Genomic DNA, 27,103 nt, shown 5'->3' on the forward strand with positions numbered 1-27,103 from the left:
ATCATTCATATTTTTCAGCATCGATGAATTTTTAAAAATAGCAACAGAAATTATCCTTGTTAAAAGTTTTTTGTTCAAAATCTTAATAAGTTTTGTCTTAATTGCAAAAATTAACAAGATAAAGAGACACAAATGACCAGCATGAAAAAATTGTTACGTCTCATTTAATTGTAAACTGAAAATGCACAAAAACTACTTTTAATAGAAATAAGGAATACATACTTTAATGACGACATAAAAGTTGTTAATTTTATTAATGACTTCATTAATTAATTTTAAATATTTTTCAATTAATTTAGTATTTTATTGATATAATGTTTAATTTCCATCATTTTAGTTTTTATTCCAACTCCTTGCGGATACATTATCGGGGAGGGCTAAAATTAGGCCAACGTTTCAGCGGAAATAGAATTTGAAACCATTAGCTAGTGATCTTGCTCTATTATCCGTTGAGTAAAGACTTGCCGGTAATTACGGATATTGAAGTTAGCATAATTTATAACGAAAGCTATTTTTATTATTTTATTTTTAAAGGGTGGCGTGACTTTGTAACTTATATTTCTATTGCCTTAAATATATTAGGTATGTAACTAATATTTTTGTCTAAGTTAATGAGTTTTACCTGGTTTATACCGGACAGTAACTTACAGTTTCATTCTCGGTTGCTTATTTAGAAAATAATTAAAGCACGGGTGTGAAAACGCAATATAAATTTGAAATAATGAACCATATTTTACGATATGATATATACGTACCCCTCCAAAATGTTTGAATACTGTCTCTATATACATTTATAGTGACTATCATAGTTTTTATTGCTTAGTAATAAAGGGCGATTTAGAGGTTACTATCAAGCTAATGGATTTGGCTACAAATAAATGAACACAATCCAGCATTTTCTTACTTCTTACAGATGGAAAAAATTCCATCTATTGAAAATGGTTAACAAAAGAGAGCTCAGTCCTAATATCCTTATGCAAGCATAAACAACAGTGTCCCCAAAGAAATTCTTTGGGACGGATCATCTCTTATACTCAAAAAAACTTAAGTAGAAATGAAATTGATTTGGGTACTGCATGGAAGGTTAATAGTCATGATAAGAACAATAGAAGCCGTAGGTATACGTATATATTTTTTGATCCGTTTGTTTACTTGTGTCGCTTGCTTATTACATATATATAAATAAAAAAGAAGATGTAAGTGCTGTAATCTTTTTCGTTTTCTTTCTTGGAAAATCTTAGTCTGGAACTAGAAATGGCTGGCTGTAAAATGAATTACTCTTTATTTAAGAATTATAAATCAAATTAATTTATATTTGAAATAGGAGAGTAGTGAACATCCCTCACTTGTGACTTTCTAGACAAGGTAGGTATTAGAAAACTTTAGTTTTTGACACATTACTATAACCGTTTTCCAAAATTAAAATGATGTATCTGATGAATATTTATGACCTTCATTTAAAATAACTCTATAAATGTCACATATACGTTCGCGTTCCACTATTCTATATCTTATATTTGTTCTATACTCTTGCAAAAGTCTGGAGCTAAAGATGTTTCGTTACGTTTCAGTGATTAAAACAAATCAGTCCTCAAGTTTATCGCAAACATTATCTGTTTTTATTATAACCTTTACTACATAAGTCACTAAAAGCAGTTTCAGGCTATAGGATTTTTTTATCAATTTAGTCGCCATTGTAAGCAAAAAGCGTTTAAATAAAAATACTATTTTAAAATCGGTCGAACCATTTTTGGAATCAATTCAAACATTCGCGTGCACTAAGAATGTAAATATAAATTTGAATAAGCTTCCAAAATAAGAATGTACATATTTAATAAAAATTTAAGTCAATTTCCTTCGTCTGGTATTCCATGTATGTATATTGTTTATTAGTTTCAGCCTAAAATATTAATAGGATAATAAATACAAGATATATATATTTTCAACATCATTAAAAATAAAAAACAAAAATATTTTTTATTCATTTATTCACAAAATATATATATTAGATTTGATATAATAGAGTTCTTTCTAGAAAATCCAGCAACCGCTATCGAAGTAACTTTTATCGGAGCACTTATATACTTCATAATTTCCATTAAACCCCTGCCACGGCGATATATGAAGGTCACATATATTTAACCCACCCGAGCTTGGATGTAGTGCTAAATTCGCCTTAATAGAAACGCCAACTAGTTTGTTTAAACTTTATCATAAGTGAGAAATTATGTAAAATGAATAGCTTGGTTTTGAACTTCTCGGAAGAAACTGTTACGCTTTTTGTGCCATTAATGCAGTCCTGCTAATGTTTTTGTTAATAAAACTATTAAGGCCCCGCTAATTATCCATTAATAACTAAATTAAACGAGGGTTAAGAATTAAAAATGACTAAAACTCTACGATTGATTTCAATTACCAAAGTTTCTTTACCACAACAGAAAAGATGAGTTACTGTTCAAGATATTGATATCTAATTGAATGGAAACTGTCCATAATTGCTTATAAACCTTATAACCTAATTGTAAAATTATTCTTTTATGCAATAAGGTAAAAATTAATACGTCAGATGATTTATAACTTTATCCATAGGTATCATCAGAACGATTAGTAGTAATATATAATAAATTTTCTTGTAACCTCGATACGATACCGAGATCTTTCATTCTTGACATACATAGATATTTAATTAAATTGAAGTCTAAGACCATTTGAGGATTAGAATAAGTTATTTTTATAATTAGGTATGTTGTGACGGTGTAAGATATCTGTAACAAAAATTTATAAAGAAGAAAACAATGATTTAGTATGTTTTCAGTCGTTTCAGAGTAAAAATGTTAATTTCTTTTTTGGTTTACTTGGGAATAGTAACAACTTAATTATACGACGGATGTTTTAAGTAAAAGATTTTAAAATTTTTGATACAGTCACGTTACATAGTTGTCATTTTATGTCCGAAATTATCGATACCAAATAATGATATAAATTTCATTATTTACATTTCAATTTAATTAATAATTACATAAAGTTATGTCAGGATTGATGGGTAGTTATTTTTATATAAACCACAGTGACTGTTTGTATTTCAAAAGTTTGCTGATCATAATTGTGGATGTATGATATATTTTCATTAATTGGATCTTCCTCCCTCTCTTATCTTAGTAATTAATTTAGACTTGATGATATTACAGTATCTCTTATACTCCAATATTTATCATAGAATACATTATAATCACATATAACTTAATTTTAAATACCTTAGAAGTCGCATCTGGCGCGCGGATTATATAACAAGTTTTGTAATTAAATTCATGTTTTCATATAATTTAGATTTATTAATTAATGATATTATTTATAAAGTACATCGAGATAATAACATTGTAACTTTGATTTTTTTTATTACTCATTGTATTCAATATTTTAATATGTCATTGCGGATTCATTAGTAATTCAAACATTCTGTGAATTTAAGACGCTCTCAGTATAAAACAGTAAAGTTTTTTACCGTTGGGAAAGAAAGTCAACATTTTCCTTCTCCCAAAGTCTTTTAAAGTACATACTTTGTTACAGATTTTGAATAATTATATTCAAATATTTCGCTCAGCAACAAGAATTTGGGGACGAAAAGATTTTTTTTTGTGATAATTAAATTAAGAGCTTAACTTCATACCATACCTTAAATATAATAATACATAACTTTTTTTCAACGTATCGGGCTTTTAATAAAAGGCTTATGGTCAGTCGTGAATGAGCCTTCCAAACAATGCACCATGGGCTTTATAGTGAAGTGGAGGTTTTAAATGATTTAAAAATTTCATCTATTCCACTCTATACTCAAATTTTATTAACGCACCATTCTGTTTGGGTAAAGAGAATATTTATTATTATTATTAAGTAAATGAAATTAAATCAAACATGACATCAAGAAAAAACTTATGTAAAGAAACAAATTATAATATAATCCAATAAAATTATCTTTGGATCAACACATGACTGAATGTAACAGTAAATATTTTAAAATAAAGAAAGTTTCCCAGCTGGAACCAGTAAAACACCTTATCTCAAGATTAATGATCTCAAGTTCCTTTACTTTTTCTATACAAGTCCAGATCAGATCCCGAGCTATTATTAGACCCAGTGGTGTGGAAACGTCAAAACTTTTAGTATTATATCGTTAGGTTTATTGTTTTTTATTTCAATTAATATCAAATTTACTTCAGCATAAATGCTGATTCCTACGAAAACAGATCAAATATTTTTTTTGTTTAAATTAATGGTATTATATTAATGTCACCGTAACTGTTATGCAAAATAATAAAAACTTCCAATTTGTATTAAAAGTAGAGTTATACTAAACCAGAATGTTATTGTAGGCTTTAAAAATACAGCTTACACTGAGTTTGCCTTATAAAAACTTCAAACTGTTGAAAATGTTACAAGTTTTAAGTAAAAATATATCATTTTTAAACAGTCTGTAAAACGACAGTGAAAGCATAATATTACAATAAGTCAGAAATGTGCTCAAGATGTTTCATTCGAGATGACTTTCCCAGCGGTACAACATTTTAGGCGCTATAAGCGAGAGTGCTATCGTAATATTTTATACAAAAGGTTTTATATCCTTCCCCGGCTATTACGTTCATACAAACAGCGTAGCGTGAGTCCCACTGTACGTAGCGTGAAACCGAACGTTACACGCCACTGACGTCATTCCAGTGTTATACTCGTTTTCTATTATTACGAACCAGTGCACGACATCTATTATAAAATAACTTAGCAATCAGGGGTTAGAGTTTCAACAATCCAAATAATTTATTCTGAAAGGTCGACAATACTGTAAGAATTATTTAAACAAAATGTAAACGTTTTAGAGGTGACACCCGACAAAGCTTTTTATTTCTAGCTGGAATTACTGTCTAAATTTTTCATACTCTTCGTGTACCTATATAACCTCATTCGAATTTTATAGTCAGTGTAATAAACGTGCCGGAAAAAGCTTTACCTTTTCAAGTGAAATTATATATTTAGATCCTCTTTCTGTTGCAAAAGCAGATGTATCAGAATAAAAGTAGATATTTTATATTAGTAGCTAAAATAGGCTTGAATAGCTTATCTGAGATATTGTATGACGTATTTAGCTTTCCTGTGCCTGTCGAATTTCAAAATAGAAAAGGGCTAAAATTAATGAACGAAAATAGTGAAAACAAAAATAAACCGGCAAATTTTTACACCACAATCCACTTCTGTCGGTGTTGTTAGATTTAAGAAATATAAAAGTGGGAAAAATTGTGAAATTTGGGAACAGCGAAAAACAAATATAACTGATCGAACAATATAAAAAGCTGTATTTATAATATATCATTTACAATAGAAAACTTATTGTTTTCATTTCTTAATTACTAAAGCATTGCATTGATATTCGGTTTCTTACTTGGTCTCAATACTCTTTGACTCAGATTATATCTCTGAGTAATGCGTTTCTCTTAGTCTCCGGAAAATATTACGGAGGGACTAGCAGTTTCTCACACTTCCAAAGCTCGAAGCAAAGTAAATACGTACTCATTAGTCAGCTCTGTGCTACAATTATGTTGATGTTATTAGAATGATTTTATTTATTTGAACGAACTCTAGGTGTATACGTATTGATAAACTTATTTCTATATATTAATCAATCGAGTAAAATAAACGACATCTTTTATGGTTGCTGAAATATAATGCTTAAAGCTTTCCACTTAAGATTCGTTTCTATAAATTAAATATAAGCAAAATATTATACTTCCAAATCATTATGACAAATGTATGAAATAAAGTCTGCATTTACACTAGAATTATTCTCAATTTAAAATTACTGATACATTTGGACCGTGATGCGATTTGATTGGATAATCGAGTCTCGTCCGGTGCAGGTAACATCGCTAATTGTCTCCGCTCCGTCACTGGCTAATTGCTTCGTATATCATCAGGTTATATCGTATAATGGCTGGCCTATGTTCATAACTATTTATATTAACATGAATCTTATCCATTATTAAACCACTAAGATGAGTGCGGATTCCTGCAAGGACATAAGTAATAAACTAATAGCTTAATTGTATTATGTTTGCTATTGATGAAAAATAATATTTCTAAAAACTATTTACCTATTGCTTAAATACCAATTAAACATTTGAATTTGTATATTTTTTATCCATATCAATATTTGTTTTGTATTTTTCTGAAAAAATCATTAAATATCTTATTATTTTGCAAATGTCTTGGTTGCGTTGATCTTAGCTTAGATTGAAAGTAAAAGTCAAAGTTCCTTCATTAACCGGTAGTTGGAAGCAGAAGTTTTATTTTGAAATATCTTTTATGGTTTGTTTCAAATATTGGATACTCTTGACCTACAAACCTTGTAAAGCAACTTTATCAAATTGTTTCTCTTCAATACGTTTTTCGTTATGCTTTCTGTTAATCGACCGGAGCCCCTGAAACTTTTTTGGAAATTCTTAATTTGCTGGTTATACAGGTACCGTCTGAAAAGGCTTAATCTTTCAATAGCTCCATAGAAGTTAACGAAATTTGAGGTTAAAATTCGACCTCTTACCCCGCTAACAAAAAAATGCTATAAAAGGTACCGATTTTTTGTGGTAACACTTTTTTATGTCCTGTAACATGTATCATTTGATTATAAATATTTTTATCAGTATAATGTATGAATGAATGGCCAAACTTATAAAATATTTAGTAAATAATGTCTTTTGTACAACGTTAGCAGCAACTTTACGGCTAAGAAAGTACATGTTATAATTACAAAATTTATCATGGACTGAGAAATTATAACGGTTAATTAGCATAACAAGGCTTGTAAAACTTAGATTACCCTGAGTTAAACTTGGGAGGTTCAGATGGATATATCTCCTAAGTAGTTAAGTTGTTGCTTAAACTTAAGTCTCCAATGTGTCTCAAGGCAAATACACTATGAAAAGCCATATTTACACGAAGATAATGGAGTAATTTTCATAGAATAATATGAAAGGAAAAAGTACGTCTTACATATAAGAAACAAATAAAATAACCGACTCTATAATTTTTTTTAACTGTATTAGGATTTCATGGAGAAAAATACGCTACTTGTAATACGTAATAAATTTTGGGAGTAAATTGCAAAAAATCCTCTTCATTTCATCAAAGTAAAGTCTCAAAACTGTTGGCATTCCTCCCAATAGCTGAATATCATAGAAAGCTCATATTTATGTAACGACCAAGACTGGCTAATATTACAAATGATACATCTCCTAAATAGAATATTTTGATGGTTTGAATTGTATGTTATATGTATATATCGAAATATTAGGCTTCAACCATTGAACTAATAAAATAACGTATAGCAAAGACCAGTTTCATTTTAACCTATAAGTTTGACCTTGCTATAGTAACGGTAATCTGAAGTAGAGGTAACATTGTATATTATTAAATAGTTATTTATCTACTACGTCTTTATTTTACAGATCAATAGAGCTGCGCTGGTATATATATGTATGTATTTTTTGTAAATTCCATAAGAATAACATTTTTGAAACACACATATTGTACTAAATACGTCATATTTGCAGTATATGTGTGCGTTTTCATTAAAAGATGTGCAAAAACTTTCGTCTCATTTTTAAATAGATATACATAATATCTTTTGGATAAATAGACAAGCAATTCGACAGAAAATTTACTTTTGAACCCATAATTTTATAAAAATAACAAAGTCTCAATAAGTATTGTTCACTTAACTGATACGTAGGAATAAAAAAAAAATGTATTTATGTCGGAGCAGTGCAAGCAAAGTAAATTTTGTTGAACTTAAAAAAAGCTAGTTGTGTTATTAAAAAATAATAAATGTTTGGCAAGGATGAAGGTTTTCTTTGCCAAAGTAGGAAGAAAGTTGTTAACTCTTTAACTAAGTTATTTGGACTCATACTACAAAAAATACACATTTTAGTGGAATGATAAACGTTAACTCAATAAAGTGAATCTTTGGAAGACACTCATAAAATTTAACACTTAATGGAGCAGGTTTTTTGTATTGATATTTTTATAGAATAGTTAAAGGTACCTTACAGTTAAAAAGTAAAGATGTGAATTTAATCCTGGTCTTACAGAAAATGAGAATATAAAAATAAATTAAATAGTCTAATATATAAGCAATGTAAAGCTAATTTAGGAAGTAAAATCCAAAGAGTAAAGCAATATTTTGTTAGCATACATAACAATAACAAAGGTTATAAAAAATTAAACTAGGACTTACAAACCATTGTAATACACATATAACGGTTAAGTATTTATTTAACCGTTTCACTAAAATAAATGTCTTGAAGGATTTTATACAAGAAAAAACAGCGAACAATGACTCTACCCTAAGAAAATTGAATTTGAAAAGAAATAGAAGAATCCCGCCGACAAAATATATTTATGAAACCGAATGTGTTATATCTTAATTCAATTGCAAGTATTTATTGAATGGTGTCATAGTATTTTTTGTGATGTTATGGCACAGATCTTTCTCCAACCCCTTCACAGTTAGAACAGATGATTGGAAAATCAATACAATCTATGTAAGTTTTTTAATGAAATGGAACTGTATAAACCCAATTATCGTATGTCCAGAGTTAAAAAAAATACATTTTTGTTATGTAGGTATTTACTTAAATTTTCAGCTCTGAACACAAGATAAAATATTAATAAAATTATTTACTTTACTGCTGACTTTACACTGATTTAAAATTGCAGACCCTTATTTGTAAAAACTTATCTGGGCAATAAGTTGTATAATATCTCAATAGCACAAACTTTTTTTTTTTATCAAATTCATAATTCAGTTAGTCGCTCGGTCGGCACTTACTTAAACATATCACTTCAATATCTGGGGACGAAGGAAACACGGCTATGAGATAAGGAAGTATTCAAGCTAATCTTTTCCAATATGGGGCTTAGACATGCGATATTGGCCCGGCTGCAAGTAAGAATTTTGGTCACAACAAAACAGATGGAGAAGATTATTGTAATTTAGTTAATATTATTTGTTTTTTTTTTATGTTTGTAAATCTTTTGTTCAATTAAGTACTTAAAGAAATATGTTACTATACATTTTCTATTTCTTAACATCGTTATTATATTTTCCTGATTTATTTTACTTGTATTATACTCTAAAATTTTAAACAAATTCGTAACATAGTAAGGAAAAAATTGAAAAAATAAGCGTACAAAAATATAAATAAGAAGATTGAGTTCAGAATAAAAAACAATTTAATTAATTTCATGAGAATTATCTCAGAAACAATAAGTGGCCTGAAGCAAGATGTTGAGTTGAAGGTACCTTAGGGAACAGTATATTTATACAAAATGGTCTCTATAATTACTGAAATAAAAGCGACTTTAAAATCCTGTTCTATAAAATTGTTCTTTGTAGTGATGGTACTTCTATGTAGGATTAGAAGAAGACTTCAAAGTTATGCCGCTAGCAGTACAAACACTGAATGTTTTGACTACTATTTCACTTATACTTAATCATTATTTCTTTTATTTCCCACCCACAATATAGATTTCACTTATAAAATGTCCTTATTTCTCTGGAAGAGGATCCCAAGCCTTTTAAAGTGCTCTTGCTAAAGTTTAACATGTCTTGTCAGCAATAAGTGATCCAAACACCATTCTAATGTAATTGCACAACACTTAGCTCTCCTTTTCAATTTTCTAAAATATAACAAGCTTCCTTTTCAATTTTCTAAATATGTCTCCTTTTCCAACATATTAAACATTCTTGAATCACACGTGTTGGCTTCATCAATCATCCATTCATCTGTAGCCATGATGAAGCTACTTTAGGTGAGAATGTTATTTTCAATATAAATAGTATTATCTTTGACAGTGACCCAGTTTTTCGTTAAAGCTCTAGAAATTTATGAATTAGGACAATTTCTATTTTGCGTGACAGTTCTACACTAGTAAGTATATATAATGGGTTATTTGTGTCATGAACAGGCATTACGTGGAATGTTTAGAGGACAAATTCTGGTTATTTCAAACATATCAAGTTATATAAAGTTTTTGATATAATAAACAGTTAAAAATTTAAAATTCATAATTATTAACTATTATTAAAATATAAGCACACATTGTGATCCCAACTAATCTTTTTCATAGTTAAGTGAGTACGAAAAATATACATTTTCTTTAAAAACTATGTACAAATAACAAAAACAATTAATGAATTAAAATACAAGTGATTAAAGAGTATGCAGTGAAACTAAAAATATGATTAGTGTAATATTGTTAGAGAATAATAAGATATAGTGCTGTTGATAGGATCAGCTCTAGATACGAGTGATCTCTTTTACTAAAAGTACGATAATCAACAGATCTTGACTTAATTTGAAATGATTTGGTGGAAAATAATAAAAATTTCAAAATGCTCGCAAAACATTATCGCACTATAGTGTCCTGTACACAAACTACCTCACATACAAATTAATTCGGCATAAGTATTTTTACTTACATATAATTATAGATAGACCGTTTCTATTGTTAATATAACCAACAGACTAAATAATTTAAATTAGTTATATTCTATAAAGATATTTTAAAAAATAAGCGGTATTTGAATATTTGGATAACAATTATAGGGAAAAAATGAAAATTAAAAAACATCGACAGTGCGTGCCAAGAAGTGAGTGAAGAGCTTTTAGGGAGATGTTTTCCGCTAAGGCTAAAGGGATATCTAAAAATGTAATAAATTGATATTGATATGTTTGTATATCTCAAAAGAAACCGCCATATTACCATTGTTCTATCAAGGGCTTCTCTTACATTTTTAACAAATGCCAGTAATACAAAAAATATTTCTCCAAAGTTTTTCTTGATGTGAGTTTTAAAATCGTATTATTACACCCTTGTTCTATTTAAAATATATTATTTTGATTTATGTGAACACATAATTATCAGAACAATATATTTATTCAGGAGAAGAATATCTAAATCGATCAGTTTTCCACAATAGCATTAAAGTTTAAATAGTTTTACTTCTTCTTGCATATGAGAATTGAGATAATAATTATATTAAGAAGAAGTCCAAGTCTTCAAATTTCAAAAGGACGTTTACTAAATCACCAATTGAATCGTAGTATACAAGACTATTGCTGTATTTAATGAAAATTTTTTAGAGTGCTTGTATTATAATGAGATCTAAGACTTTCGCGAGTATTCATTTAAATGAAACTAATATTTTTCGGATTAAAACGCGTAATTTATTATTTAAAAAACTATAATCACGGTTGCTGCCAAGTAACGGAAACGTCAGGAGTATGTAGTTTTCAAAATAATAAAATACGCATAGTAATCAAACAATTTTTTAGTTTGATTTGCTTGTATTATAATATAAAGTATGGTTATTTCTAACGCCTATTAGACGTATGAGTCTAGGGGCAATGTTATAAATTTTTTAAGGAATTAATAAGGACTTAAAGTGACATTTCCACTTTGAAAACATTAAATTACATTAAACATTTATCGGTTTCAAAACAAAAAAATATTTTGATAATTTAGTAATTGACTTCGGGTCATTGAAATATTTTAAATAAATCATGTGTATTCGATGGGCGCTCATGATTGTTTTTGATTGTAAAAAGTTATTTTAAATTCTAGAAATGGCATGTCATTTTACACATATTTACTATTTCACATTTATAACAATAGTTCCCCAAAAAATATACATATATCACAGACTCTTATTTAAGGAAATATATTCTATATATTCTACCTATTAATTAAGACAAATAAGATAATGATATAACCGGTATTAGATTAATTGGTGTAGCCGAGAATTAAATTAACCCAGATCAAGTGTCCCTTAGATACGATCTGTTGTTGGCCTATAACATTTTTTATGTTTTGGATTACTTTGAAATCTTTTAGAGCTGTAATTATAATAAATAGTTATTTTATATTGGTATTATGGTGTGTCATTTTAAGGGTAGTTTTACTTGAACCGTGAAAGATCAATCAGTTTGTAATATGAAGGCCTCCCTCTTAATCACACTATGTCCAAATTTGTTTGTCCCATCTCTCAAAATACAACGTTTTATGACATATTGTGACTCATCCGTATCCTTAAAATAACTCTTTATGATCGATGGTCGTTATGTAACAGGTTTGATTAGATTTATAGAAATATTATGTTAAAAGGTACTGGTAAATAAATGTTTTGCTTTTATTGTCATAATAACGTTTGTTATTCAGTTCTTTACATAGATAAACTATAAAAATTGGGTGTTGCAAAAAATATTTTAAAAAAATTCAGAAAAGTCTTAGATGAAATAGATTTTAAATCCAAAATTTATCATACAAGAATATCATAAAATAGTTCATTGAACTAGAATTTAATCAAAAAATATCATAGAAAAAAATCAATCAAGTAAAGCATATCAATTTTTTGTCATTAAAAAACAGAAAGGGTAAAAGAAGGTATGAACTATGATATCTAAAGCATAATGCCATTCAGATAGTGCTTCAAACTCTGACATTGTTTTACTAAGCATCCACGGTGATTCATCATGCATACTATTTAATGCACTACTACGTGATTCGAAGCTAAAGCTAAATATAAATTGACATTTAAAGTTACTCCGTTCGCAAATTTGTATTAACTTACAATAAATATATTCGGTACCAGAATAAGCTAAACCAAAAATAGTAACAGCTCTTAGTTGGAAACTAATTTTAGTAAGAGCTTCGGAAATGGTAAAATCTACTCCAAATAAAGCTAATAGTAACACAATCAATGAAATTCTACTGGCGGATCGAGAAACTCCCATGCATATTGATTCTATTGAGGAGTTTACTTCACAGTGAATTAGAAATGCATAGCATTTCTTTATAATTATAAGGTAAGTAAAAATAGAATACAGTCCTTTAATGAAATGAAATACAGTGAAGGTCACGCCTTAAAATATGTTACAGTGCCGATGAAGGCCTCACGAACATGACAATAAATACTTACAGTGTGTAGGTTTCATTCAAATAATTCTTTACTATATCTATTTCATATTATTTTAGGATTTCAAAATTTATATTAAAAGACGTGGTCTGAAAATGGAATTTTAATTATCCACATACAAACAGATTTCTTTGAACGTATTTATTAAAAAAAAATGTTTAATCAGCCGGAGTCGCACCATGTGCCGTCAAAATCAAACCGCTAACATTTCAAGGACCGTGTCGCAGTTCGTGAATATTAATTCTACTTCACTAATCAAATAGAAACAGTATAATTTAACTACAATTTTCGAGCGTACTATCACAGTTTGTGCAACTTTCGAAATTTACTTGAAGCACTTCGGTATCGTAGATTCTCCTTTTACAACATATTTCAATTACTTTTCATGTATGTATTGAGAGGTCTGTTAATTCCGTAATATGTTTTAATTAACATTTCTGAGTTTTCTAAAGACATATATATATATATATATATACATACTTTTTCTATTTTAAAAGCAAATAAAATATATATTGCTAAAGTGTGTATATGGAACCTATTAAAATACATTGATTTTTACAAGTTTTAATGAGTTTCCTTCTTCTTTTCTTTTTATGTTCTTCATTTGCTACGAATTGTATATATCTTAAATTATCCCTATTTGCATATATTAGTTGAAATATTTATTAATTTAAATATTTTTATCACAATAACTTTTTTTTGATAATTTGATAAATCATAATTTTAATTAACTTTATATTTGTAGCCACTTTAAGTTATAATGACTTGGAAAGAGCAGTGACAGTCTTAAACGATTACAATCTTCAAAGGATTGGGTTATAAAGGTCAAAGAGCAGGGGTTATCGATTATCTCGGTTTTATATGTCAATTTTTTAATTAAGATTCAACATTTAAGTATTCAAAACTTTTATTAAGAAGTCTTTAGCTAAAAAAAAAAAAATATAAATCGAATTTCTTTTATAAATACAAAATAATCGAAACGGTAACGAGAAAAGTACATATAATTGAGTCTTAATTTATGACAGTATGTAGATACCAACAGTCAAAACAGTCAAGAAAGAACTTCAATTCTGATTTTTTAAAGTAATTGTATTTCTTAAACTAAATCCATCATATAAAGCAACAAATTTCGATGTAACGTTAGATCATTTAGGAATAAACATAACTCATGGTTACTACATACAGTTTTAAAACAAATGTATTCTCTTTTATTTAAGATGGAAACTATATAGTTGAAATTGTGCTACGACATACTTTTAAATTGTAACGATGTATTTTGACTAAAAGTATTGTAGCGTTATAAAAAGAACGGAATGTATACGACTTAAAATTAATTCACTTTTTCGTTTAATCATTCAGTTATATATTTTTATAGCTAGAATAATAAATTAATATTTATGACATCACCAGTATTATACCCTCTGTATATCATACAACCTTACAAACGGTTATCTAAATTATTAATGAAAAACAATATTTTTCCTTTGCGACAATTTCTTTGAAAACGTAACGAAAGGCTTTGTAATTGTTTTAACTACAAGCAAGGTATAATTTAATTTGAGTGTGCCATTTTGGGGATCCTTTTAAAAACACTCTCAGTAACGCCTGTAATAAATTGATCTGACGTATTCCTAATATAATTGTGAGTGAGTTCTTTTCTCATCCAGAATTGCCTTACAGCAAAATGTCTTTTTTAACTCCATAGTTACCAACGAAAGAAAATTATATACTTTATAAATATTGTAATTTTTATTTAAAACTATATAAAATAGATTAGCGTATGCCAAATTATTATATTCCTCGAAGTATGAACAAATAAATCAAGTAGGTACACGTTTAATTTTATTTAAATTTTATTAATATGAAAAATATAAAACAAATTACCAAAAAAATTCCCAATTTCACTGAAATGATTCTTCATGATAGTTCCCCAAATTTTTTATTCCAATTGAATCGGACCTTCGTTCTGTTTTATTGATAAAGTTAAGCCACTTTAAATCACCTTTATTTATGTTGGAGGCCTTGCATTTCTGATATATATGAATAAAATGAAAAGTTGAAATAAACAAAATATATTAAAAATAAAATTTTATCACACGTTGCAAACGAAATATGTTCTTATTAAAATCATACATATTTTATCTGAAAAATTACCATTTTCACGTCTGAAACTATGTCTTATTTACTTTATGAAAACGAATATTACTTTAATTTATAATTCTACTACGTGATGAAAACATTTTTAAAAACGATGTGCCAATTATGATAATAACAAATTCTCTAAAACTAAAAGTAAACTTACATGAATCCAGACACTCTTGATGACATTATTAGGTTGCAGATATGTATTTTTATGTTAACCTTAAGAAAGATAATTTTCTAAATCTCAGACGTATTAAAATATGAACATATTGTGAACGAGAGACTAATCACAGTATCAATAGTAATTTAGCTAACATTCGTTCATATCTTTCAGTAAATTAAAAACCTCCACTTAATTACGTTATAGTGAAAAGAACTCGCTAAATGGCGAAAGTCAACATTAATCTGGCTACAGGTAAATGGACGTTTACTGACACTTCAGTTGACCGAATAGTTACGCTTCACACATGCTGATCCGAAACCACACGGGAACAGTAAAAGCAACTAATTTAACTTCTCAACTAAATGAATAAATGAAATAAACGCTAAATTTAGTTTGAATTCTTGTTGTTTGCGAGTTTTAGCTCTTTAGTCAAAGTTCCGGACCGCATCCCGACGATAGCTGATAAGTATGACAGTAAGGCTTTTATACATATTCCCTGGTATTAAAGCCCAGTAACTGATAAATATATATTACGTAGCAAACAATTTTATATACAGATCAAATAATTTTATATTGAAAGTCTTGAATTATAATGAAAAACACTTATAAAATTCTGATCGCGTATCAACTTTAATTACTTAACCTACATAGATGTAGGTTGCACCTGCTATGAACGACACGTCGTTATGAGTAATTTATGCATTATCCAAATGCTGCATTGTAAGAATAAAGAATTTGCGATAAAGCTACATCACTAACGGGAGTCACTTGTGCGAACAAGAATGCTACCATGCTATAAAAATTCTTTCATGCAATGCAATTCTAACGTTTTAAAAGATTTTCTTTGTTATACCCGTAATTATTTTACTTAAAAGATTCTATTACAGCTATGAAATGTGCTTGATAAATGTAATTGATGTTTGTGTTTCGTTACTATTTCGACACGTATACAAATATACATAATTCCATTAACATGGAATGTTATTTATACGATTATTTATACGAGCGATGACTGCTATTTACTGCTATATATTATAATTTTATGGTAAATACGTATATGATATTATTAATAACATAAAAAAACTTCATGAGGTCCAATTAGCAAGTCATTGTGGTAATTTATGTCTTTACAATTTTACCCACAATTTAGATGTCCCTGTCATTCTGCTATACTACTAATCAGTATGGAATTAAACTTTTAGATATAATATAAAATGAAAAACAAAATATATTTTTCATGAAAGATATATATTTTTAATTACTTCGATACCAGGTTACAGATGTATTTATAATTATATTATATTTTATTCTTTTAGTAAGTAGAAAATATTTTATTTCATTTTGTGTATACTTCATGCAGGGAAATAAGAATAATTTCTTTTTCAAAAAAACCTTTTTTTTATGTGAAATATTCATATAATTATGCGCTTTTCATAAAGATCTTTTTGAAACAGAAAAACTAAGGGAAAGAAAAAAATATTAACTGGATTTAAGATATTTATCACATTTGGATGTTAACAAATAAAAAGTATTATGGAAGGTCAGTATTAAATATAGTATCTAGTGTAGGAGTATACTGTATCTACTTTATACGTCTATATGGTAAAGAATGTATTAGAATAGTAGTGCTAAGTTTATTGAAATAAATAAGTAAATATACTTGAACACAAATATTTTAATATATACAATAAGTTAGGTTCTTAGGATGGAGACAAATAGCTAAGGACGGGATTCGAGTGAAAAAAATCTCCTTTAAGATGTCAAAGAAGAAGCCCCAGCCCAATACGATCCAGAGTCGAGCAGTTTTCACTATAGAAGAATGTGTAATAGATAGAGAAATATACAGGAATGTCTAGGATAAGGTTTTTCTTAAAACGTATAGATTGTAAATGAGAGTCACCCAAGAAAACTAGTCTTGATCTTAAGATAAGGAGAATTAGAAGAAACAGAATGGAAAAAGATTATTGGGAACATAAGTATTCTTTCGAATGCGAATTGAGAGTTCATCCACTTGAGTAGAATGCGAGTTTGAGATTCGTGGTCATATTTGAAAAAACAAATATGAAATGGATACAAAAAAATTGTGGGCAATCAAGTTTGTTCAAAACTCTTAACTGCTGATTAGGTGGCATATATCAGAGTAATCAAGAATTGGTGAGAGAGAGTTAGTACAAGTTAGATTTTAGAAGAGATCGGAAGAAAGTTGCGCAGTTATATGAGAACCCCAGAAATCCGATTATTATTAATATTATAATTAGATATTGATGTAACGTAAAACCAAAATTTTTCACGGTATTACTCTACGAGATAATAAAAGTTATGCCCGGTAACAGACCCTGATTTTAATGTTTCAATTGTTTGAACCCAGCAATAATTATATATCATATCATATACTTATTGCTGATCTATCTAAATTCTTAAACCCAACTTCACAATCCCATTATAAACTTATCTCTGTTCTCTCTATCCTTTCAAAATTCTTGAAAATACTGTTCACAATATTGTGCAAATATTTTGTTTATTATATTATGTTTAGAAAAATAGGAATCCTGACAAAATAATGCCTTTTAAACATTTTTAATTTTGATAGCTTCTTTAGGTATATTTAATTAAGTAACAAGTATGAGTAAATTGGATTTACGTCGTAGCTGTTGTTAAGGCTAAAATAAACTGAAAAGTTTGCCTTTTATTCAATAAAACAAGGAAACAACACCACTTTATATCTAGTTATATGACAAAATCAGTAATATATAAAGAAAATTTAAAACGGAATTAATCTTTGTTACATATATGTGTATATACTGTTCTAAGTTCATTGGACATGTACGGTTGTTCATAATCAAAAAATAATGATAAAAAATGGGGGTACAAAATAAACTTATCATTATCATTTTCATAATATTACATGCTGATATATAAATATTCCTTGTTTCCTTAATTGCCATTGCATAAAATTAACAAATTGTTACACTTTAAAAGATATTTTTTAAAGTTAAATTAAAATAAAGAGATCTAAGACTATCGCGAGTATTCATTAAAATGAAACTAATATTTTTTGTGCACCTCGTCTGCCCATGATCACGATTACTGCAATGTAACCGAAACGTCGTTAGTATGTAGTTTTTGAAATAATAAAATACGCGTATTATAATCCAAAAATATTATTTCATGACAATAATGAGAATTTTGTGAATTATTTCTTAAACATTGCTCAATGACTGGACTCGTTTTTATGATATCAATTTATTTTTAAAATTGGTGTTAGAAGAGACTTCTATAGTGATTCTGCTTTTAAAATTTTATAATTTAAATTGATATGGCTTTCGATAACGGCGACTAGAATTGTTATGTTAAAGTTTAGAATCATGAACTCGCACCATTTTCAGTTTAAAAAAAGGAATTTTCGGATTGACGTTATAATCGTATCTCTCTATTTGTAGCATAAAAATACTTTTATATTTTACTAAGTCATCAAACCGAATACGAAGCAACAAAATATTATAGCTAACTAAGTGTATAAAAAAAAAGATGAAAATTTCACTATATTTTGAAAGTTTCTAGAGATATCAATAAATGGAAAAAAGAAAAAGTTAGGAACATATTGCGCCAACAGAATGTATATTTTAATACAAAGTGGTGTTTACTAGTATTTTTTTGTTAGTTGACCTTTTTTGTATACCCGACGTGCTTACCTGGTTTATTATCCATACTTTTAAATTTTAATTATCTCCAGTCCCACAGTTGTAATTTTTAATCTGTGTCAACCCGATAAGCTTATTTTCGTTTCCTTTCGGCATGTGACTTTTGTCATAACGTATGTTATACCTCTATTATACTTCAATTTATTTTTTTAATAATTTTTCTGTAATTTTGATACATTTTTTATACATAAAATTTATTACATTTATAATTTTACGTCACTCTTAACTTTAAAGCTTGATTAGGAAGCCGTATTTTAAATTTGTTTGAATATTTAGATGTTTGAATGTAATTGGTGCATATTTGATAACTGAATATACCGTGACATTTTACTGTATTGAACACCTCTCAAAACTTCAAATTTTTAAGAACACAATCGAACTTGAATACCCAAATATAAACAAATGAAAACTAAAACCTCTGTTCATTAATTATTAATTCTCACAACCTAATGATTATTATTAATTAGCACACTCCACTTTTGATAAATCATTTAACAGTGGTTTAGAACAAACCTAATATTCGTTAACGGTTGTTAGAGCCTATAGAAAATATACTATTTTTCTGATACTGATTAACTGATCGCCATGGGTCATACAGACCCATTCACTTTGTAGCTTGCGATTTTTTCTTTCAATATTATTATTATGAAAATAATATTCTGGAAATAGAATATTTTATTATGAAGGACGAGTGCATGTCGTTGTGGTGACCGGACGTGTTGTTTACGCTTTGCGCATTTTTATAAATATACCCAACGAAATTGATAGTGATGCGGATATAAGCGACGATAATGTACTCTTGGAAAATAGCATTTGTGAGAAACGGGTGAATAAAAGACACTATGAAGGTAGTGATGAAAACAATAATAACGGTCTATTTATTACGGTTTCACAGGGAAAGCTAGACATTGCATAAGAAGTGATTCCGTGAAGACGAAAACTAAATCCTATTCAAGGTCACGATAAATTCGAATTTTGTATGATATCCAACAAAGACTTAACCAAGGCGTTTGAAATGCAAAAGTATTCGAGAGCTGCAGAAATTCAAATAATCAAATTACTATTGCCCTTATAAAATACCATTAAAATTTAGTTCAGACAAAAGTGCAACTGAAGTCGTCAAGAATAAAAAAATAAAGATTTAGGCTGCAAATTTATGATAACCGAAGAATTTTTTCTTTTATGAACTCGACTGAAACTTATTAAAAGGTTTCTTCAACAATCATCTCCAAATATTACTTTTACGTCTTCATTGCTTATATACAAAAAGTATGACTTTAAATTGTAATACCTAGTACAAGTCCTACTTATTTGTACCTATGTAAGCAATGAAAATACGCATATATATACCTATACCTATACCTCGAAACAATTTCGAGGACGAGGTGAGTAGAAGAGTTCAGCTGGGTTGGGCAGCGTTTGGGAAGTTACGTCGAGTCTTAACATCGCCGATCCCACAATGCCTAAAGACGAGTCTTCAATCAGTGCGTCCTACCCCTAATGACACACGGTGCTGAAACGTGGAAACTAACGGTACGGCTAGTTCACCAACTCAATGTCACTCAGCGAGCTATGAAAAGGGCTATGCTCGGCGTTTCTCTGAGGAATCGCATCAGAAATGAGGCGATTCGGCAGAGAACCAAAGTCATCGAAATAGGCCACTTGATTAGCAAGCTGAAGTGGCAATGGGCTGGCCATATTAGCCGCAGAACCGACAACCATTGGGGTAAACGAGTTCTTGAGTGGAAACAGCGTCTCAGCAAACGTAGTGTAGGATGTCCTCAGGCAAGGTCGAATGACGATTTGCGCAAGATGGCTGGCAGGAGCTGGATGCGAGTAGCAGAAAATCGATCTCACTGGCGTGCAATTTGAGGGGCCTATGTTCAGCAGTGGACCAATATAGGCTGATGATGATGATAATGACATACCTATATAAGCAATGAGAATCGAGGCAACGGTCACTTAAGCGTTAATTTTAATTTACATTATAGTGATAACATGGCTCATTGGGTCATTGGGGATATGACAGCCTGAATCTAAAAATGCTTTGATGCGTCATTTTTATTCAATTACGTGCAATTATGTTAAAATAGATTTTTTTAAAAATTGAAGTAAAAGTACCTTTAGACCGGACAGCAAATTTCACAACTAGGCAATTCTGAAATGTATTTTTTTCTAAAGCAGTTACAGAGAATATATTAGCATTAAGTAGGTTTAGAAGAAATTCCATTCCATAGTCTTAAGCGTAAAGAAGAAAATTTTATTTTATTATACACTTCGATATAAAGACAAATGTTATACTTAGCAAAAGTTCCTCAATGATATAGATAAAATAGAGTTACATTAACAATAAATAATTAATGATTCGATTGATGCATTTTTCTGAATGAAGATATTAAATACAAAAAGAGTTTTCATACCTCTGATGACAAAAAGAGGAATAACTATTTTACCTTGATTTATATGTAACAAATCAATCGCAACCTGCTTTTAGTTCGACAGCATTTAATTTTAAATGAACTGCTATAAAACTACAAAGAACATTTGTTACGTGAATTGAACTTACTTTTTTTTTGACCGGTGTCGTTTCAAAGCAATGACGAAGTATCCAAAAATTAACAAAACATGAAAGGAGATTCCACTTATGTAGAACCAGTTTTTTCCTATTTAACTCATGTATTGTATCTGTAAATTGTAAAATATTTAACTGTATGAGCGCAAAAAAGTTGGTGTGGTTCACGGAAAAACAAGACTTTATCACTTGTTACTAACAGATTTTCGAAGAAAGTCGTGTTTAGATTGGCTAGTAGATTGCTTTCTAAACTCAGAAAATACATACGTTAATATAGATAGAGTAATTCAGTAATCAGTTAAGATTTTAGATAAATTACTTAAAAATGATCAGATGTGTAAATCTTTATGGTTAATTCATATTAAGAAAAGATTGTAAATTGAAATATAACCAAGGAATAAAAACTAGCAAATCGGACTAATAAAGAACATAAGGTGATGGTGAGGTGTTACCTCTTTTATTTAATGTTGTCACTTATTAAGTCAGCCAGCTGTCACAGACAAAGGGTCACCTTGTAGCCAAAAGTAATGTACTTAATATATATAAATATAGAAATATTAGACATTTGGTTTCCAAGAAGGAATATTAAAACTTGTATTAGATTTTATGTGAAGTATCAGTTATTCAAAAATAACTATGACCCAAAAGTGATTAAATTAATGTACAAAAAGACTTACATGAATTATGTAAAGGTTTTATTTACATATTTATGGATCCGAAATCCTTGACTTTTCTGGTGCTGCTACATATAAACCAATCAATACTTATAAAGAACCTATCACAATTGAAAAGAATTTTTGTTTATTATCTATAGAATAACTAGCAATTTCAAAAGCGCTAACACTTATTCAGTCTACGGGTATACAAAATTTGCTTATATTAACAGACAACAAAAGCGAACTACAACACTTTAATACATGTACTACAAGACAAAGAGGATTATCCGTAGCATATAGAATGTACGTAGGTAAATTCTATATATTTCAATGCAATAATCTTAATATCCGAGTATGTTTGGAAATTTATTCCATTGTATTGCATTAGTGGGAAAGAGGAGGGTGACCGATTAGTTAAAAAAACAATAGCCTCATGAAGGCACATTAAAGTTAAATTGAATCTAAAATGTTGACGGAAATTTCAATGAAATAAAAAGTATGGGATTTTGTTATCGTACTATTCAAAGTACACATTTTCTGTACCTCGGTTTAGCAATTATAAAAACAAATATTTTATATGTTCATATAACTCAACGACTCAGATCCAAGCATATTCTATCAACATTTTTCGATTTCCTTATTAAAAAATGATTCTCCTAATTTCGACAGGCGTGTAAAGACTAGACAGAAGTTTATATCTCTTGTTGATGGAATGTGTAAACCCAGGGTCAGAAATAATAATTGACAAATAATTTAAATCTGTACTTCATTAATATTGATTTTAACAACGCAATATATCAAATTCTTTGTCGTAATCTTCTAGAATGCTTTTTAATTTTATTATGTTGTCCATTAATACGTTATGTTTTTTTATATATGGGCTCAATGTACACAGTATTCTAGGGTATAATTTCATTGATTATTATTACCTATGAAGAAGAAAAGTAAATGAAAGCGGAAAAAAAATATTACATGAAAAATGGTTTTATAAAGATTATACATCTTATATACACATGCTCAATATTCAATTTTAAATCATATAAAATAATATTTAAATTTTGATTAATTTGTTTTTATTTATGATTTGATAAAATTAATTCATATTATTAAATGGAAATTCTTCAGATTTTAGAGCAATCCGGTATTTTTTGAAAACATTATATAACAGTTATTATTAAGTAATGTATGAATTGAACTTGGAGTTATCCGTATTTATAACAATAAATTCAAAAGTTCTTTTATAAACAACTAGGCTGAGTTCATATATGGATACGCAAAAAGTGACTTCAAATTTTTTGTTCAATCAAGCAACGTTCCTGAAATTACTGAAAGCGAATTCATAAAAAGTATGACTATCAGGTAATGAATAAAGTTTTGCCTTTTACAATCCTTGAAAAACTCCACGATACATAAATATTGGGATTTATTTATTTATTAATTTTTTACACCTGTGTCTTATATAAATTTTACGATATAGTACTCAATAATTTTGCAGCTTTAAATTCTCCGAATTCTTTTTCATTAATAAATTAAAATTCTCAATTTTATTATATTACAAATAAACCGCTTTACAAAAATACTTTCTCATTCCTTTACAATGATTACTTTTCAAATTCCATATTATATTTGAATTTAAATTATAAATATTATAAGACCTGGCCAGCTTTAGGATTTATAATTTTACCGGAGTAAATTTTTAGGACAACAACATTTTTTTTAAGAAATATTAATTTTTCTTGAAAAAACCAAAAACTTGCAGATATGCCACGAAATCCAAATGTATAAACAAGTTGCTATAGATATGTTTATGTTTTCTAATTAAGAAAAAAGACTTGAGTTTTATGTTACTTTTTTAAATTAAAAACATAATATCTATTTGAAATTTCACATAAAGAATGCAATATGTCTTCTGCCTATAAAAAGGTTTAAGAAGATCAAGAAATTTCGTTTATAAAGCCTTGACGGTTGTTATCTTTCTTGTTTTGTTAGTCAAAATATTTAACAGTTATCAGTGAAAACGTCCAAAATTCATTGAAACCCTACGAATTCATGATTATTAATATATTTTAAAAATTCTGTCAGACAAAAGAAAACTAAATAATGTTTCTCATCGTTATATGGTATAAAAATATTAATAAATGTTTTACAACATTAGGCTAATAATTTGCTAAAGTTAATTCGGTAATATAATATATGCATTGTAACATTACTTCTTTGACATTTATGTTTCGTTATGTTTGATCACTTTTCAACCGTAGTTGTGGTAAAGTCGTCCTCCAATTAAAACATTTCACTTCTGACAAACATTTGACAACAATACGATACTTATTGTAGCAATCGAGATATTAAACATTTTAACAAATAAATTTTTAGTATCAGGTATTCAGGTACATCATTAAGAAGTTATTATTGTCTAAATACACTAAATTTAATTTAATTCGTCAGATACAATAATCATCTCTACAGAAAAGTCTATTCTAAACAAAAGTAAATTGTTTAGAATTCTATACCGTTAAAAGTAGAATGAGCTGTCAAAATACAAGCTTAACTAAAAATGTGTTTGTTTAAAATTATAAAATCAAACATCACTGAATTTACCAGCAGTACAAAATATTATGAGATCTAAAAACTTTGCGAGTGTTCATTGAAATAAAACTAATATTTTTCTGATTTACTACGCGTTTATAGTTATTTTTAACGTCAGACATTCACATCTCGCCTGCCCGTGATCATGGTTACTGCAAAGTAACCGAATCGTGGGCAGTTTTTTGGTAGAAATAATTATAAACGCGTAGTAAATCCGAAAAAAAAATAATGTTTTATTTCAATATCATATCATATTATATCAATATTGGTTTTACAAAGAAAAAGAAATCTGAATTCTTTTAACTTATATTTTTTAAGAATTAACATGATAAGCCTTTCGAATTAAAATACTTTCTCAGTTTCATTTTCCCTAAAATAATAGAATTTAAGAACAACACCCAAAACCCGAAAACTAGAGTGGACTTGTAACCAAGCTGGCGCCTGTTCACAAAATTGACGCAAATACCAACGCTTCATTCACCCATATAAGTAACTAACCTGTCGAATAGAATGTAACTACAAGACCCACAATTCTCTATTCTTGCATAATCAAGCTCTAGGTAAAATTATTTTTTCTTCTATAATAAGATTACTCAATATTTATAGTATAGATAAAAAAAATTAAATGATTAAAAGACGTATTTGAAGCATTACTTGTCAGTGTTAATGTTATTGTGACTGAAATAATTACAATCAAAAGTAACTCTTATGGATGTAAGTTAATAAGAGTGTAGGAAATAATGAATCTTATGGCAGCTGTTTGTTTACGTACATAGATTATAATGTATTACAACGTACTTATATTAACTTTATATTATCCATGTACAATTTTCGAGTTATTTTATATTAAAAAAAAACTACAAGTCAACAGAAACTTTGGATAGTTAAGGAAAGTTATTCGGCTAAATAGAAATAGATCTTACAATTAATTGCTTTGATGATTTGGATAAAAACCTTCAAAATAGGAATCATCTTTCTATTTTATATAGCTGCAGAATGCTACAAAAATAAAATTATCGAATATAATATCAGTTTTTACTTTAATTGAAAGAGCTTAAATGACATTGTGTCTGTGACGTAATGATTTGATAAAATATAAAGAAAAAATAAAAAGTTTAGTCAGTCAGTCACTACCACAGGTATAGGGTTGATGGAGTGTTAAAAATCCATGGAAAAGCATAATAAAAATAATTTTATATCATGCAAACCAATAATAAACATATAAATCAAAAACCTCTTATATAATCTGAATAGAACTCTCAGATCTTTCCACCATAGCTTCGAGGAAATAAATATCCACAAAACAAAGGCCGGGTTACATAACATGAAATCCGGTGTGGTACCTCATGTGTCCCGAGCCTAAAACCAGGTAAATGCGGTGGATACATTTTAGATGAGCCATCTCAGCATGTTTGGGGCAGCTAGGCTCACAGCGAATTTAAAAACGTATAGTAATGGGATTATTAAAATTCCTGTTTTGTGGACGACAATTTATTTTTATTGGCTATAAATTTCTATTGTTCCTGCTGAATTGCTGTTTTAAATTTAGATATATATTTTACACTACGAAATTACATTTAAAATAATATCACCCTAAAATTGCTATTTCATGTCTTGCTATAAAAGAGAAAGACATTTTAAATGTGGAAGGAAGGAATTTAAAATTTATGATGGAAATAAACCATAAAATTGAATTGTAACATTACAATACGAGCAAGGTATTCGGTAAGAAGAATGTGAAATGCGGTGTCACAAAATATTTCAGAATAGTTACGGGATACAACTTATAAGAAAAGTGACACATTCGACTTATCAAATAAACAGACCTTCATAAATATATAAAATACATATAAATATAACACGTGTTATATGATATTTCGCAAAACGTTTAACAATAAAATTATTCGATAGTTTTTTTTTATGTAACACTAGTTTCAACCCCTGGTTTTGTTTGCTTGTTTGAAGCATTTTAGTAACAAACATTGCACTTTTGCGGACCACAGCACATCCACATAAACATTCATGATTATGAAATTCGGATATTCGTATATAGACATTATTAGTCTTTTTCATTAAAAAGTTAAAAGGCTGTCATAAGCACCATATATTTTATTTATGTTAAGCCATCAAACTTTTATCTGAAAGAATAAACTCAAAATTTACACAGAGTAGGATCATGATCTTAAACAGACTAAATAGCGTTGTCTTTATTGGTAGGCAATAACTGTCTGTAACAGCCAGGAAGCATGTATTGTTGAAGCTGTA

The 27,103-nt window shown here is 28.4% G+C and overlaps 1 protein-coding gene across 1 annotated transcript in view; it reads left to right on the forward strand.

The window, feature by feature from the left end:
- LOC116778936 (gamma-aminobutyric acid type B receptor subunit 1) overlaps positions 1-27,103 on the forward strand; it is a 109,005-nt gene that overhangs the window by 14,665 nt on the left and 67,237 nt on the right. Inside the window, exon 3 of the mRNA XM_061526934.1 lies at positions 7,488-7,515. The gene's annotated coding sequence lies outside the window, so the exon portion shown is untranslated. The remainder of the gene's footprint in view (positions 1-7,487; positions 7,516-27,103) is intronic.

Source organism: Danaus plexippus (assembly GCF_018135715.1).
Source record: "Danaus plexippus chromosome 3 unlocalized genomic scaffold, MEX_DaPlex mxdp_30, whole genome shotgun sequence".
Taxonomy (NCBI): Eukaryota; Metazoa; Arthropoda; class Insecta; order Lepidoptera; family Nymphalidae; genus Danaus; species Danaus plexippus.